This window comes from Bombina bombina, chromosome 4, assembly GCF_027579735.1.
Source record: "Bombina bombina isolate aBomBom1 chromosome 4, aBomBom1.pri, whole genome shotgun sequence".
In the NCBI taxonomy this organism is placed as follows: Eukaryota; Metazoa; Chordata; class Amphibia; order Anura; family Bombinatoridae; genus Bombina; species Bombina bombina.
The window spans coordinates 1,121,319,597-1,121,337,072 of record NC_069502.1 but is presented as its reverse complement, the minus strand read 5'-3'; positions in this window follow the sequence as shown (position 1 = coordinate 1,121,337,072).

Here is a 17,476-nt window from a genome sequence, read left to right as displayed (position 1 = left end):
TGCTTTGCCCTTACATTGTATCAGACCTGTTTGTGAGAGCTCCTGTGTATTACCTGGTTGTCTGACATCTCTCCTGGTTCCTGATCCCTGGCTAGTTCCTGACTCTGCTGTTCTCCATGTTCCTGATTACGGCTCGTCTGACTACTTGCTTTGACTCCTGACTCGGCTTGTCTGACTATTTGCTTTGGCTCCTGACTCAGCTCATCTGACTACCAGCTCTGGTTTTGATTCCTGGCTTGTTATTTGACTTGTGGACTTTTTATTATTTTTTTGCTATTAATAAAGGTGTGATTATTTTTGCACTTCTCGTCTCAGTCTGAGTCCTGGGACCCTGACATTACGCAAGGGCCATGAATCCTGATGGTGCTAATAATCCACCTTTACCTGCCATAATTTCCAGGATGGATGAACAGGATCATCGCTTGGATCAATTTGCACTAGCCCTGCAAACCCTGCTGACGCGCACTGCACATTTGGATCAAAGTGTCCCGCAAGTTATGGCTGCTCCTGTTTCCGCTGCTGCACCTACTCCTACCAGAAGCATGTCCAGTTCTGCACCTCTACCTCAGAGATATGTAGGAGATCCTAATCAGTGCAGAGGGTTTGTGAACCAGGTGGGCATTTACTTTGAGATGTTACCTCAGGCGTTTCCTTCTGACAGAGCTAAGGTGGGATTTCTCATCTCGTTACTCTCTGACACAGCTCTTGCCTGGGCTAATCCCTTGTGGGAGACTAATAAACCTGTGATTTCAAATTACCCTGAATTTGTGGCGTCCTTTCAAGGGTATTTGATGTTCCAGCTTGCTCCTCCTCTGCTGCTAAACGACTCATGTCCATTCAGCAAGGTACAACATCTGTTGCTCAGTATGCCATTGAGTTCCGTACGCTTGCCGCAGAGGTAGGTTGGAACAATGAAGCCCTTGTTGTCACCTTCTTTCATGGGCTCTCTGATGCGATTAAAGACGAAGTTGCTGCCAGAGATTTACCAGAAGATCTTGAGGCATTGATGTCTTTTTTGATCCTAATTGACATCAGACTAAGTGAGAGGCCCTCTTTCAAGGAGTGCTTGCAGAAGCCTCCTGTTCCGGTGTCTCCTACGTGTTTCGTTCCCACCCATGCCTCCCTCTCCTCCCATGCCTCCTGGTCCCGAGTCACCAGGTACTGCTGAGCTGATGCAGTTAAGATTCACGCATCTCTCCATGGCGGAGAGGGCCTTTAAGAGGAGGGAGGGGCTCTGCCTCTATTGTGGGTTACAGGGCCACCTTTTGAAGTCTTGTCCTACACGGCCGGGAAATGCTCACACCTAAGGTCCTGTTGGGGGCAGACCTTGTGTAATATTCTGTAACATAAAAGTCTGTTATATTCTTTCTTTATAAAAAGTTGTTGTTGTCTCATTAATTTAACTATCAGGTTCAACAGATTCTGTATGTTAAATCTAATAGTTGAAATGAGTGTTGTTTGTTATTATACAAAGGGTTAATTTTCTTTCTGAATGCAAATCAATTATGCATGACTGATATAAAATACCCAAATATAAGGTTGCAGCAGCGATATAAATATAGGGCAGAAACTATATTGAAACATACGTATGAAAAATGACAAGAAAGCAAATAAGGTAGTTAGTAAGCTTACTTTGTAATTTTGGAAACAAGCAATGGAAATGTAAGATTAGGTACAGCTGGATTCCCCTGAAGTTCCGTATTAGATGAGACACAGAGGCGAAGGACAAAAGATTATGGAAAACAAAGTTAGTGGTTAAAGCAGCTGGGAACTAAAGTTCTATAGTTGACTCATGTAAAGTTTGTTCCTGTAGGAGAGTAACAACAAACCTCACTTGTGCTGTGCAGGGAGTTCCGGATGTGCTGATTCTGTTGTTGGGGGTTGAGCTTCACTGAGTGACAGCTGGAGAGGAGGATTCCTGTTCAGGTGAAGGAGGTAATGCTCACACAAAGCAAGCAGCAAGTTACGCTGAGACTGTGCTGACAAACAGTCAGAGAAAAAAGGACAGGTGTGATTAGGAGGCCAAGTACAGATTACTGCTTCAATACCAAGCAACTAGTGTATCGAATGTGAATCCTTAAGTAGGCTGCTTATTAACCCCAGTCACGCCCCTTAAAGGAGAAGTTTATTACACCTTGGGTGGTTTATCCTCGTCCCCGGAACTGCTAAAGGAGAAACCTTTGGTCACCGTTGTCCTTTCCTGGGTGGACTCCTCCATAATCACCTGGGCTCTTGTTGACTCCAGTGCTGCAAGCTATTTCATTGACAGTGCTTTTGTATCAATTTGTATTTGCTATTGAGGCCATTGATGGCAGGCCCCTTCAGTCCACACTAGTTACTCACAAAACTGCTACGTTATCCATGGCTGTTGGGGCTCTCCATTTTGAAACCCTCCAGTTCCAGGTGAAAAACTCTCCGCATTTTCCAGTTGTTCTGGGTTATCCATGGCACCAAAAGCACAATCCCAGTCTCGACTGGCGCAGGTCCGAAATTTTGTTGTGGTCTTCGCAATGTATTTCCACTTGTCTTCGGAAACCAGTTAAAGTCTTGTGCACTTCTTCGGTATCTCAATTGCCAGAGGAGTACCGAGAGTTCCTAGACGTTTTTGACAAGGTGCGTGCTGGTACGTTGCCTCCTCACTGGTCTTACGATTGTGCCATAGACCTGCAACCCAGAGCCATTCCTCCTCGGGGCCGGGTTTACCCTCTGTCTGTTTGTGGAGAATTATGCTATGGAGAAGTATGTTGCCGATGCTCTGTTGCGGGGGATCATCAGCAAATCCTGCTCTCTGCAGCGGCTGGCTTCTTCTTTGTGAAGAAAAAGGGTGGCAAGTTAAGACCATGCATCGATTATAGGAGTCTTAATTGTCTTACCATTAAGAATGCTTACCCTATTCCGCTCATTACGGAACTCTTTGACCACCTGAAGGGAGCTACGGTCTTTACTAAACTTGATTTGAGAGGAGTGTACAATCTCATTAGGATCAAGGAGGGCCACGAATGGAAAACAGCATTTAACACCAGGAGCGGACATTATGAGTATCTTGTAATGCCCTTTGGCCTATGTAATCTCCTGCTGTTTTCCAGGATTTTATTAATGATGTCCTACGAGATATGTTGCAACAGTGTGTTGTGGTGTACTTAGACGACATCCTTATACACTCACCCACACTTGAGGCTCATCATTTTGATGTTACACGGGTTCTTCAGAGACTACGTGAGAACGGCCTGTTTTGTAAACTCGAGAAATGTGAGTTCCATCACACTCAAGTAACCTTCCTAGGTTATGGTATCTCCATTGCAGGGTTCTCCATGGATCCTGACAAGTTTTCTGCAATTCTGCAGAAACCTCGCCCAGTTGGTCTTCGGTCTATTCAACTTTTTTGGGGTTCGCCAATTACTATAGAAAGTTTATTTAAAAAATGTCTTCCTTGGTCAAACCTATCACAGACATGACCCGTAAAGAGAATGATCCACTCCATTGGTCACCTATTGCCATTAAGGCCTTTGACAGTCTTAAGACTGCCTTTGCTGCCGCTCCAGTTCTGACTCATCCTAACCCTGTCCTGCCTTTTTTTCTTGAGGTTGATGCATCTGAGACTGGAGTAGGTGCCCTCTTGTCTCAACGTCCTATGCCTGATGGTTCTTTGCATGCTTATGGTTTCTTCTCTAAGAAATTGTCTCCAGAGTGCAATTATGAAATTGACGACAGGGAATTACTGGCCATAATTTTGGCACTCAAGGAATGGAGGCATCTTCTCGAGGGTACTATCATGCCAGTGCTAATTCTCACTGACCACAAGAATTTAACTTATCTATCTGAAGCAAAACGTTTGTCGCCCTGACAGGCCAGATGAGTGCTATTTTTGTCTTGGTTTAATTATGTGGTCTCCTACCTGCCTGGTAGTAAGAATATTAGGGCTGATGCCCTCTCTCAAAAATTTTTGCCTCTGTCCAAGGAGGAGTCTGTACCTACTCCAGTTATACCTCCTGACCATATTTTGGCTACCATATGTACTAATTTGACTCTCCCTTGGGGGAGAAGATCCTGGCTGCACAAACCAATGCACCTCCTGAGAAACCTAGTGGTAAGTGTATTGTTCCTGAGAATCTTCAAACTAAACTTTTGCACACTTACCACTATCCTAAAGCCGCAGGTCACCCAGGCAAGAACCAAATTATTTGGTCTGTCACTCGAAATTCTGGTGGCCAGGTCTTCGTTCTGATGTTGCTGTGTATGTTGCCTCCTGCTCAGTTTGCACACAGAATAAGACTCCGCTATGTCTTCCTGTGGGTCTTCTTCAACCTATTGCTAATGGTGAGCGTCCTTGGACACATCTTTCCATGGACTTCATTGTCGAGCTCCCTGTTTCCAATGGAAATACTGTTATCCTTATGGTGGTTGACCGTTTTTCTAAAATGTCACATTGCATTCCCTTGAAGAAGTTGCCTGCCGCTCAGGAGCTTGCTTCAATTTGTGCCCGGGAGGTCTTCCATTTACATGGGTTACCCAAGGAGATAGTGTTGGATCAGGGTAGCCAGTTTGTCTCCAGATGTTGGCATTCCTTTTGTGCTCAAATGGGGATCCAGATTTCCTTCTCCTCGGCATATCACCCTCAATCCATTGGGGTTCGGAATGGTCTAATCAAGATCGGGAAAAGTTCCTCTGTAGTGATGTCCCGAACTGTTCGCCCGCGAAGGGTTCACAGCAAACATAGCTTGTTCGCGTTCGCGTTTGTGGGCGAACACATGACGATGTTCGATCCGCCCCTATGTGTCATCATTGAGGAAACTTTGACCCTGTATGTCATATCCATCTGACACATTAGAGCCAATCAACATCAAACACTCCCTCACAGACCCTCACAGCTACTCGGAATCTGCCATTTTAGACTCATAACGACCTTGCTTTCTTAATGAGAGGACGTGTTGTGTTTTTGCTCCTGACATTAATAGGAAAAACATAGCTAGGCTAGTGTATTTAGTGTCCACTACAGTCCAGAAGGACTCCACTCATCTCTGCTGCAAGCACAGCACCCCAAAAAGTCCTTTTTAGGGCTATATTTCGTGACGTTTTTTTTTTTTTCGTTTTTTTTTATTAGCATTTGCCTGGCTTTCAGGCTGTTTGTTTAAGGCTCACAGCATATGCTGTGATTACTGCCACCACTAATATCTCCCTAACAACATTAGTTTAAATTTAACTAACCAAAAATTTTAATTATTTTGCTAGTGTAATTTTTTTTCATTTTCTATCAGTCCTGTGTCACACAGCATATACTCTGGTTCATTGCTCTGTGCCAGCCACCAGTGTTAATATCCGTTTATAACATTACTTTAAATTTAAAAAAATAAATAAAAATATTTTGCTAGTGTAATCTAATTACATTTACTATCAGGCCTGTGTCTGTCAGGCTCACTCAGCATTAATATACCTCATTTTTTTTTATTCTTTTGGTTAATTGGTCTGTGCCAGGCAGCCACCCAGCACTCATATCTTCTTCACCTTAATTTAAATATAAAAAAAAAAAAAGTTTAAATTTGTTTGATAGTGTAATCTAATATAATTTTCTATCAGGCCTGTGTGTTTTGCTGACATACAGAGCCTACTGTGTTTACTTGCTGCCCTCCCTAGTCTATGAGCCACGACTCATATGTGTTTAACCTTTTTTTAATCCCCCCCCCCAAAAAATAATTTAAATCATTTTTCTAGTGTAAACTAATAGTATTTTCTATCAGGCGTGTGTGTATCTGACTTACAGAGCCTACTGTTTTTAATAGCTGCCCTTCCAAGGCTATCAGCTACGACTCATATGTATGTGCTTAACCTTTTTCTTTAAATTCCCCCAAAAAAGTCTTTAAATCATTATGCTAGTGTAATCTAATTTTATTTTCTATCAGGCCTGTGTCTAACTGTCTATTTGACTTACACAGCATAGTGTTGTTAATTGCTGCCCTACGTAGCAGCCAGCCAGTGCGACCACTCATATGTGCATTGCACTTCTTAACATAATTTTAATATTAAAATCTAAAAATTTTAAATATTTTGCTAGTGTAATCTAACTTAATTTTCTATCAGGCCTGTGTTTTTGTCACTTACACAGCATACTGTGTTAAATTGATGCCCTACCTACCATCCACGACTCTATATCTGCCAGCCTGTGTGCCAGGCCCAACTAGAAAATTAGTGGAACCAATCATAATTCTTGTAACAGTATCAAAAAAATTAAAAATCATAATTTTTTGTACTGCAAATATTCAGTCTACTAGTGCCATTGAATTGCAGTTTCCTCCTGCCTGGCAGCCTGTGTGCCAGGCACAAACTAGCCAATTAGTGCCACCAATCCTAGTTGTTGTAAAAGTATTGTTAATCTTTAAAATTCCAAATTGATCGCTTGTGATTCCTCAGTTTGCTCGTGCCATTGAATTGCACTTTCCTACTGCCTGCCAGCGTATTTTCCAGGCCCAACTAGCCAATTAGTGGAACCAATCACAATTCTTGTAACAGTATATAAAAAAATAAAAATCATAATTTTTTGGACTGCAAATATTCAGTCTCCTAGTGCCATTGAATTGCATTTACCTTTTGTGCCAGGCCGTCTTGCCAACTATTTACACCAATCATAATTGTTGTCACAGTATAGTTACTAATTAAAATTTAAAAATTTTTGATTGTTGATCTTAATCCTCAATTTGCTAGTGCCATTGAATTGCACTTTTCTACTGCCTTCCAAGCCTGTGTGCCAGGCCTACTTTCAAAATATTTACACCAATCATATTTGTTGTCACAGTATTCTTAATAATTAAAAATTTAAATTTTTGGTAATATTTGTTCTGAATCCTCAGTTTGCTCGTGTCATTGAATTGCACTTTCCTCCTGCCTTGCAGCCTGCTGTGTGCCAGGCCCACCTAGCCAATTATTCCCAGCAATCATATTTCTTTTAACAGTATTGCAAAAATTGTCAATCATCACTGTTTTGACTGTCAGTATTCAGTTTCCTAGTGTCCTTGAATTGCATTTACCTCCTGCCTGCCAGCCTTTTGTGCCAGGTCGTCTTGCCAACTATGTACACCAATCATAATTGTTGTCACAGTATAGTTACTAATTAAAATTAAACAATTTTTGATTGTTGATCTTAATCCTCAGTTTGCTCGTGCCATTGAATTGCACTTTTCTACTGCCTTCCAAGCCTGTGTGCCAGGCTTACTTTCAAAATATTTACACCAATCATATTTTTTGTCACAGTATTCTTAAAAATTAAAAATTAAAATTTTTGGTAATAGTTGTTCTGAATCCACAGTTTGCTCATGCCATTGAATTGCACTTTCCTCCTGCCTTGCAGCCTGCTGTGTGCCAGGCCCACCTGATAGGGGGAGTAACAGGTTGTAGTAAAATGTTAAGAATATTACTACTTAACACACCACGGGTCACAGACCCCATGTCTTATTGTTATACTCTGTCAGGGAAATTATATATATTTCAAATCAATTTATTTATATATCAAATTGATCGAACTATCAAACGTATCAATCAAATGTAGATTGCATCTATTGATCGATGTAATTCGTATCTATAAAATGTATATTACATATTTTGGTTGATGTCATTCGTATCTATAAAATGTATATTGCATCGTTGATTCGATGTAATTCGTATCTATAAAATGTATATTGCATCTATTGATCGATGTAATTCGTATCGATCGAATGTATATTGCATCTATTGAGCTATGTACAGTGTATCGATCATATGTATATTGCATCGATTGAGCTATGTAATCTATGTATCTATATATCAAATCTATCTATCTCGTGGTTGTGCAAGTGGACTGTTTGCGGTTGATTACGGTGCGTAACACTTGGAGTTTGCTCTGTCACTGTGATGCGGCCGTAACCCTTACACTACCTGATAGATACGACATCATAACTGATGTTTTAAAGCACGTTATTGCAAACAATTTGGGAATGTTAGTTGATTTAGGCCCATTATGGGTTAAAAGCAGACTCTGCATAAAATATGTAATTTTCCATGGGAGTTTTGCCATGGATCCCCCTCCAGCATGCCACAGTCCAGGTGTTAGTACCCTTGAAACAACTTTTCCATCACTATTGTGGCCAGAAAGAGTCCTTGTAGGTTTTAAAGTTCGCCTGCCTATTGAAGTCAATGGCGGTTCGCGACATCACTTTTCCTCTGTTGCTATGTCTCAGATCAAAACAATAATTGATCTGAATTGTTACGTTGGGTAGAGTTTGCTCGTAATAGTGCTATTAATGCTTCCTCCAAGTTATCCCCGTTCATGGCGAATTATGGGTTTCAACTATCCTTGTTGCCCGATTCATTCATGTCTCAGGGTATTCCGGCTTTGGATGAGTATCTCCGGCAACTCCGTTCCACGTTTGCCTTCATCGTTCTATGCAGCACAAAAAGTTCCAGGCTGATCGTAGTCATCTGCCCGTGCCTTCCTACCAGGTTGGTGAGAGAGTTTGGCTGTCCTCCCGCAACTTGAACCTTCATGTGGCTTCCAATAAACTGGCTCCCTATTATTTTGGTCCTTTTCGAATACTCCGACGGGTCAATCCTGTGGCCTACGCTCTTGACCTTCCTCATGCATTGCGCATCTCCAATGTTTTTCATGTCTCCCTCTTGAAACAATTGGTTTGTAATTGGTTTACCACTGTGTTGCCTCGTCCCCTTCCTATCTTTGTTGACAACCATGAGGAGTATGAGGTCAGCAGCATTATTGACCCTTGTATGTCCAGGGGCCACGTACAGTGTTTGGTTCACTGGAGGGGCTATGGTCTGGAGGAGCATTCATGGGTTCCCTCCTCTGATGTTCATGCTCCCACCCACCTCCATGCCATCCATGCCTGTTTCTCCAATAAGCCTTTTGTCCTCCCGCGGGGAAGGGGTCGTTGAGGGGAGGGTACTGTCAGGGTTTTTTCCCTGCTTTGTTTGCCATATGCTGCTGGCAGCCATTTTACTCACCTCTCTTGCTGACTCTGGTGCATACTGTGTGATGCTGCTAATTTCCTGCACTTCCTTTTATGGCCAGACTGGTGTACATCATCCGTGTGAGACAGGATGTAGTCTCAGAATTGTGATGTCATCACTTATTATTTAATGGGCCTCTGCTCAGTATGCTTTGCCCTTGCATTGTCTCAGACCTGTTTGTGAGAGTCCCTGTGTATTACCTGGCTGTCTGATGTCCCTCCTGGTTCCTGATCCCTGGCTAGTTTGTGACTCTGCTGTTCTCCTTGTTCCTGATTCCGGCTTGTCTGACTATTCGCTTTGGCTCCTGACTTGGCTCGTCTGACTACCAGCTCTGGTTTTGATTCCTGGCTTGTTCTTTGACCTGTGGACTTTTTATTATTTTTTAATAAAGGTGTGATTATTTTTGCACTTCGCATCTCAGTCTGATTCCTGGCACCCTGACACATCCCCAGGCTTGTTCCTGAGAATTGTGTCCACTTACCATGTGAACGTGTCTTTGTATGTTTTTCAAAGTCAGCACAGTTGATTGAAAATGCCACAGCCATGATCACATTGGTATTCTTCACTTCCAATCTGGTATTCTTCACTTTCAGTCTGTAGATGAAGTCATCTCCCTAATGGAAAATAAAGTAAATAAAATCAGTAATAAAATGTGTGACATGGTTCTGCACCCCCCTAACTATTTCCTGAACTATTTGAATCAATAGCTTACTAAGCATATGTAGCGTCTTTCATGTTATGTTCTATCAATCAAGTGTGAAGCTTAGTCAGATACATTGTGCAGACATAGGGGCCTATTTAACTAAGGTCTGTCGGACCTGATCCAACAGTGCAGATCAGGTCCGACAGACCTTGCTGAATGCGGAGAGCAATACGCTCTCCCTATTCAGCATTGCACCAGCAGCTCACAGTGAGCTGCTGGTGCAACGCCGCTCCCTGCAGATTCACAGCAAATTGATCGCCAGCAGGGTAGTGTCAATCAACCTGATCATACTCGATCGGGTTGAATTTTGGCGATGTTTGTCCGCCTGCTTAGAGCAGGTGGACAGGTTATGGAGCAGCTGTCTTTAGACCGCTGCTTCATAACTGGTATTTCTGGTGAGCCTGAAGGCTCACCAGAAACACAGGGCTTCAATCTCTGTACGGAGCTTGATAGATATGCCCCTTAACCTCTGATGTATGACTTTGGCAATACTAAGTGCTTCAGAGTATCCCTTTCTGACTATCTAAAAATATATTAATGTCTAAACTAAATAATATATTGAAACTAATTGTATGCCATATGATGGATCATGAAATTAATGGTTAAATCGCATCCTATATCTGCACATTTAAGCTAGGACCTGCTACATATCTGTTTGAAGCTAAAACTAGACATTTTCAGAAAGAGACAAATAAATGGTTAAATCACATCCTATAGCTGCACATTTAAGCTAGGACATGCTACATATGCGTTTTTCGCAAAAACTAGACATTTACTGAAAGAGAAATAAATGGTTACATCGCATCCTATATCTGCACATTTAAGCTAGGACCTGCTACATATCTGTTTGGACCTAAAACTAGACATTTGCAGAAAGAGACAAATAAATGGTTAAATCGCATCCTATGAGGCCTATTTAACAAATGTCTTGCGGACCTGATCCGACAGTGCGCCGAGCACATCTGATTCTCGTACAACAACACCTGCACCAACTAACTGGGGATCATTTATATTTGCCAAGCCAAACAGAACAAAGCCAAACAGAAGAGCAAACACACAAGGAGTAATAAGGTATGCAAAAACACAAAAGCGATTTGATACAATGTCGATCACAAGGGACGCTTTAGCCATGGAGTTTGGGGGATTTATAGTGCAATATGTCCAATGGTAACGAGTTCGTAATGATTGCTGATTGTATCCACTTGATTGTATCTGAGCGGCACGAATGCTTTCAAAGTGGGCAGAATTATAAGTGTTTACGGAAATATAATTTGCCCCAATGAATCGTAATGTAAAAGTTTAAAATTAACACATACAGTGCACCTTTGTGATGTTTGTTCATATGCGTAACAAATACTTATTAAACACGAAGTTATAGTAAAAACCACAAGTCCACGCTAACATGATTGAAAGTGCATACTTGTGTATAATGTGTGCATAGACATGGCATAGAATCTGATTGATCAATGTTGCTGCATCTATAATATTGTATATATAAGTGATTGGCGAGATTTCAATATTTTACGTGTCCCATTGAAATCGCAATAATAATGATTTTCCGGCTGACATCTATAATATTGTATTTATAAGTGATTGTTGAGATGTCAATATTTTACGTGTCCCATTGAAATCGCAATAATAATGAAGATCTCCCAACCCTCTCGTTTACGTATATGTAGTATTGAGTGAGAAACTGCTGAAAGGGGCGGTACAGCCCTAATGCTGTAATCTGTATGGTTGAAGCTTAGAATGATGTCATCATATTAGCAACATGCCTTTCTAGTTTGCAAATCTTCGTTCTGTTGTTGTATTTTGCAACATTCTTATTGTGTGCTGATTAAAAAGATAAATGTGTGTTTTACTGTTGTGTGATGTGTGTTATGTACATCTATGTATGTATTGTGATTTTCTCCCACATATTTATATAAAGCAGTATAGCATTGTTGTTCCTTCCAAAAAAGCAACAACTCTAATATTTTCTAACAATATGCTATTATTGTACGTAATTCCTAATGGTATGAGTAAATTGTGATATTAAAGGGACACTAAATCCATCATTTCTGTTTCATGATTCTGAGAGAAAATCCAATGTTAACCAACCTTCCAATGTAGTTGTATGATGTAAATGTGTTCATTGTTTATATCTGTTTTTTTGACTGAATATCAATTATTCAACATTAAGTAGGAAAACACTACTATATATTCCACACAGATAAACTACAGTTAATCCCTAAAAAATGACAGAGTACGTCATAGATTAAATAAGTCTGATTAAAAAAAAGGATCAGTCCCTAAAAGAGGAACATCCTATATTTACAAAATTTAAACTAACTTCTTCTGAGACAAAAAATGGAAACAATGTTTCCTAGGAACTTCAATTAATAACCCATTATCTAAGAGCTTATAGGATCTAATAGTAACAGCAAAGGATACCAAATACTGGGCATTTTTATTGCCCAAATATCAACGTTTTATGTATAAACAAATGTCAAGCACTGCCAGCATATAACAGTGCATTGGATAAAGTATCCACTATTTATACCAAAAGGCACATAGGATTGTCTTAACAATGTTGTCTCAAAGGAAGCAATGTGAGCGCCTGACGCGCGTTTCGCCAATTGCTTTGTCAAAGGCACCGGTTGTCCTCCATGCTGCCTGATTTATATTGAAGCCAGCCAATCCGGGAGGAGGTGTGTCCTGGGCACATGATGTCCGTAACCAATCATAGAGGGTTAGTGACGTCATACGTTTGTGTGCATTATCCGTGAGTCTTAGTGGACACGAGGAGAAAGGTGTGTCCTTGTTAGCCAATCATAGCGTGGTCACAACATAAACGTAAACATATCGTTGGATGCAGTAAGAACTTCTTTAGGGATCGCAATATCATACGGATTTATTTGCAAAAAGGAAAATATGTGAAAACATCTGATCAAATACCAGACTGTACACCCAGGTTTATATTTAACTTAGCATATAGTTATTATCAGTAATCTGTAAGCAAAGCGGGAATAAGGGTATGTATTATTATGGGCCAATCACAGTGGTCAAAATTAAAAAAGTAAACAAACCTCTAATTGCAGAGAAAAGTATGTTTTAAAGTCACAAAATCATATGGTATCTATTGTAGTGAGAAGGTAACTCAGTTCAAGTATTGAATCACATATTTAGGTACAATAGACATTTAATATTTTTCCATATGATCGTTACTAATGATATGTGAAAGTATCCTTTAAAGAAAATTAACTACTGGGTCTGGGTGAGCGTTAGGTATTTGAGTGTAGATGTGGATATTTGTGGTGCTGCGGAAACTTGTAATAGCAGCGTTAGGGAAAATGAAGCGTTATGGCCCATACCGATGCTATTTGAGTCATAACGCACAACTCGTAATCTAGCTGACTGTTTTTTACTCATAAGAAAATCTTATATATAAAAGATGTTATATATAAAATATGTAAAGGGACATAGATCTACTATATGGCAATCCCTCTGTACCAACCAATCACCATAGAACCTAGTACACTAGCCAAATATGTAAAACCACATCTCATATCTGTAAATGTTGACCCTTCCTCTCTCAAGACACAACAAAGATTCGTATCCACTCCCTGTCTTCTTTAGTCTCCCAAGCTACCACCTGTCCCTGCTGCAAACCACATGATGGGAAGGGTGGCCAGAAAAAAACAAAATAACAGTAACCATGGCAACAGACAGATAAAAATGGAATTAATGGCCCACAAGTTTGTTGAATTAGGATACCACTCAAATGTGGAGGCTTGTAAAATGCAGGCTAAATAGTGCACAATCAGTGTAACTTGGTCTCCCGCATGCAATATTATTGCACTTACAAGATGTAAAGCACCTGACAAGTGCCACAAATGCCTGCTGGACCTTTAGCAGCTGTCCAGAAAGCTGTCCTCATGATATACAGAGGGTCCCACACTGAGCAGTACTGCCACAAGAAAAGCAGGTTCTGTCCCTAGAATGGCTCCTCCAATATAAGCAGGGAGTATGTAAAAGCTGTTTGTGGATTTTAAGCAAGGTAAAAAATACCGGAATCCGAAGGTGTGCAACAGTGAGGAAGGCTAAGGTATCTTTGTCAAGGAAACCTTGTTCATGAGCCAAGAGGAGGTAGCAATCAACCTGTTGTTTATAAGTTGATGTAGGGTCTTGTACTGTAAAGTTCTGTAGGTATTCTTATCGGAGAGCTGTGAGCTTATTTCATCCCTGTAATCCATATAATTTAACAGGACCACCCCACAAATTTGATACAAGAGGGCAAGATCATTGCGGGACTTTTTGGTCAAAACAGACCCTATACAATGTTACAAAAAAACAACATGGCAAGACACCAAGAAGCCTGGTGTCTTCGGCTGTCTGGGTTGTACCACCTGTGAGGGGCTCATACCAGGCCCCTCCTTTACACATCCCCACAAGAGAAAGATCTACAAACATTGGTATCGACTAAAATGTACCACAACATACATTGTATATTTATTACATGTGTCTTATATTACGTGGGTAAATTGACGGACAATCTACATACAAGGATGGCGAACCATCGTTCAGCCATCCGAACAGCCCTGAGTAGGGGAACATCAAAACAACCTGTAGCATGGCACTTTCAGGAATTCCAGCATAAAATAACTGACCTCAAATACACAATCATTGACCATGTCCCCCCTATGGATAGAGGGGGTGATTGAAACAAAGTATTGTTACAGAAATAGGCCAAATGGACTTTTCATCTTGAAAAATTAATGCCTAAGGGTCTTAACACCCATCTTGATTGGCAGGTTTTCCTATAATTAGCGTCATTGGCCTTAGAGAGATCCACGATCCATTCAGTATATTTTCATGTAAACGTTATGTATATATTTTTGTAACATCTCCATTAATATATGCCCCCTAGTATAAATCCAACAATAGGGTTCATAATTAGAAAGTATGGTATAGTCACTCTGATTTAATTGTATAACTGTTGTCTCCCTATTTGGCCCATTACCCTATTGAGCACTGGACTCCTCCGTATGTATTGCTTATTGAGTGTATATATGGGTTGCTATGACAACCACTACTTCTCTTTTCTGCTATATTTTTTGTAACATTTTTTGTAACATATATTAGGTATAACTATAGCATTGGAGGTATTTTAAATGGGTACCTGGCTCATCCCGCAATGGATGCTCTTTTGTACGTTTAGCCCAGTATGATTACATATGGGTTTTTCTTGCATATACCGTGGATTCAGCAGGCCGTCATTTTCTTCAATGATATTGGTTATTGTAAGTATTGACTATGATTGCTCTGTCACTATATACTATTTTGGATGCCTGTGAGTTGATCTTCATATACCCAACACTAACACTTTATATTACGTTTGGGAGCAATAGTTACCATGGTAACCTCTTTGAGTTACATATGAGGATTCACTGACAGACACTTTTTGTGAACTAGCCGTTTTTCATTTTATTATACAGATTGTTTCTTTCCCTATGTTAGCGTTATGCTGTTATTGTTCTAATTATGTTTTTTAAACATATGTGTTTTTATACATATTTGTTCACATAGGTTTTACGTCTGCAGACTCACGCTGCCTTGGATGATGATGCCCTCATTGGGGGCGTGTCTACTTGGAAGAACATGGCGTCTTGCAGCGCTCATGTTGTGTTATATTTATGGTGGTGGCTAAGTGCAAATGTACACTGTTTGTCTGAGGACGGGTCATTGATGACTCGAAAACGTTCACATATTAAAGTGACCATATTGCTTATTGAAGACCTCTTTTTGTTCTGTATATACTTTTTGCGCACCCAAGGCTGTTGTATTACACAATTCTGGAGTGCACACTGTCTGGCATTTATATATATATATATATATATATATATATATATACAGTATATATATATATATATATATACACACACAGAGAAGCACACTCACAGGAACAAACAACTGGCTCAATACTATTGTTAGCCTGTTCTATGACGATTTACCACCTGGGTGCAGCTTCTTTTAGCCAAGTAATGCTTTTCACAGAGAAGAACTTTCCTGTAGTATATCAGTCTGATCCCGCCTATTACGGTCAGTCCAGCGCCGAAATACCAGGCAATTCCTTTCTGAACAAGGAACACAGCAACCCCAGATGATTGTTTCGGCATTCATTGGGCCTCGTCAGTGAGGTGTAGCCATATTCCTCTAAGCACACTGAGCAAGGAGTCCACGTCTGGTTTCCCCTTTTTCCCATAGGGAGACTAAATACACACAGAGAGAAGCACACTCACAGGAACGAACAACTGGCTCAATACTATTGTTAGCCTGTTCTATGACGATTTACCACCTGGGTGAAGCTTCTTTTAGCCCAGTAATGCGCCCATGTTTCCTTGCTTATGTAGGGAAAACTATAACCTCCTTTAGGGACAGAATGGCTAATCACCATGCTGCAATCCGTAAAGCATATAAGGATGGAGATTCAGACCAACCAGTCGCGAGACATTTTCTGCAAAATAAACATAGTGTATCCAGTTTATGCACCATGGTTATTGACTATGTGCCACCACCTTTAAGAGGGGGAAACAGAGGAAATACTCTTCTTCGCTGTTAAACAAGATAGATATATATTCTTGATACTTTGATACCTAGGGGATTGAATACAGTGATGGATTGCAGTCCCTTCTATAATGGATAAAGCACAGTTCTTTGAAAGTTTTTCCAGCGGAGCTCGACATGATTGATAAATCTAGTGGGTTGTCACTGTTTTTTTACCATATTCTGATTGCAATTGAAGTAGCTTCATTTGATAATATAACAATAATATAACAATAAGGTTATTAATATTTTCATCACTATTGGAATCACTGCCCCTCGATCAATAAGTAAAACTCTTTTTTATAAAGCATTGCAGACTTGCTTAATGTCATGATTTAAGTGTACTGGATGTGACTTTTTGTATTTATTACATACTTTGTGAAATGTTATTATTGAGGTAGGGGCATTCATATGTTAGATCTATTGCTGTTATAGTACATTTAAATTTGTACCCGTTTTATATAATCTTGTATTATTGAGGTGATATGTACAATGAGTTAAGCTATGATCATTTATATGCCTAAAGTATAACATTTCATACCTAAATATGATACGTCTGTTTATGAATGTACTTTGTTACGGAGATAATGTGTACATTGGTATTCATAGCAACCGCTTCTCTTGTGTTGTATCACATGTTGCGTCACAGTTGGCAGACGTTAACATTAGTGGCTGTCAGCATATTGAGAAGTTGGGTAGACTTGATTACCATGCGCCATGTCTTTGGATGCGTGCTATTTATTTATATATTAACCGGAGTTATGACAACCCCTCTCTCCACGTGCTGCATGACGATGGCGTCGATCTTTGGTGACATCATCGTAATGAGACAGCGTGGGTTGAGTCAGTGTTTGGTCTCAGGTATAAAATGAAGGTTTGGAGACTATGAAAGCATCAAAGCAATTGTTTTTAGGTTCACACCTGTGAACCATGTTTTGGCATTTGATAAAGAGGCTGTAATAGCTTTGAAACGTTATGCCTTTTAAAACGTGTTATGAATAAAATGATCTTTTTTATATTAAATCCTGTGAATGCCGTTTTCCTCAAAGCTTTGCATTAATCGCAATTAAATGTGCACCCTGGCAGTTGCTCTAATTGAGGGCCTGTGCTTATCCTTTCTGAACTAATATATACTGTATATACACAGAGCTTGTATGCTGTCTATCCTGTGATTTAAGGGAAATTGTGAAAAGGTGATTA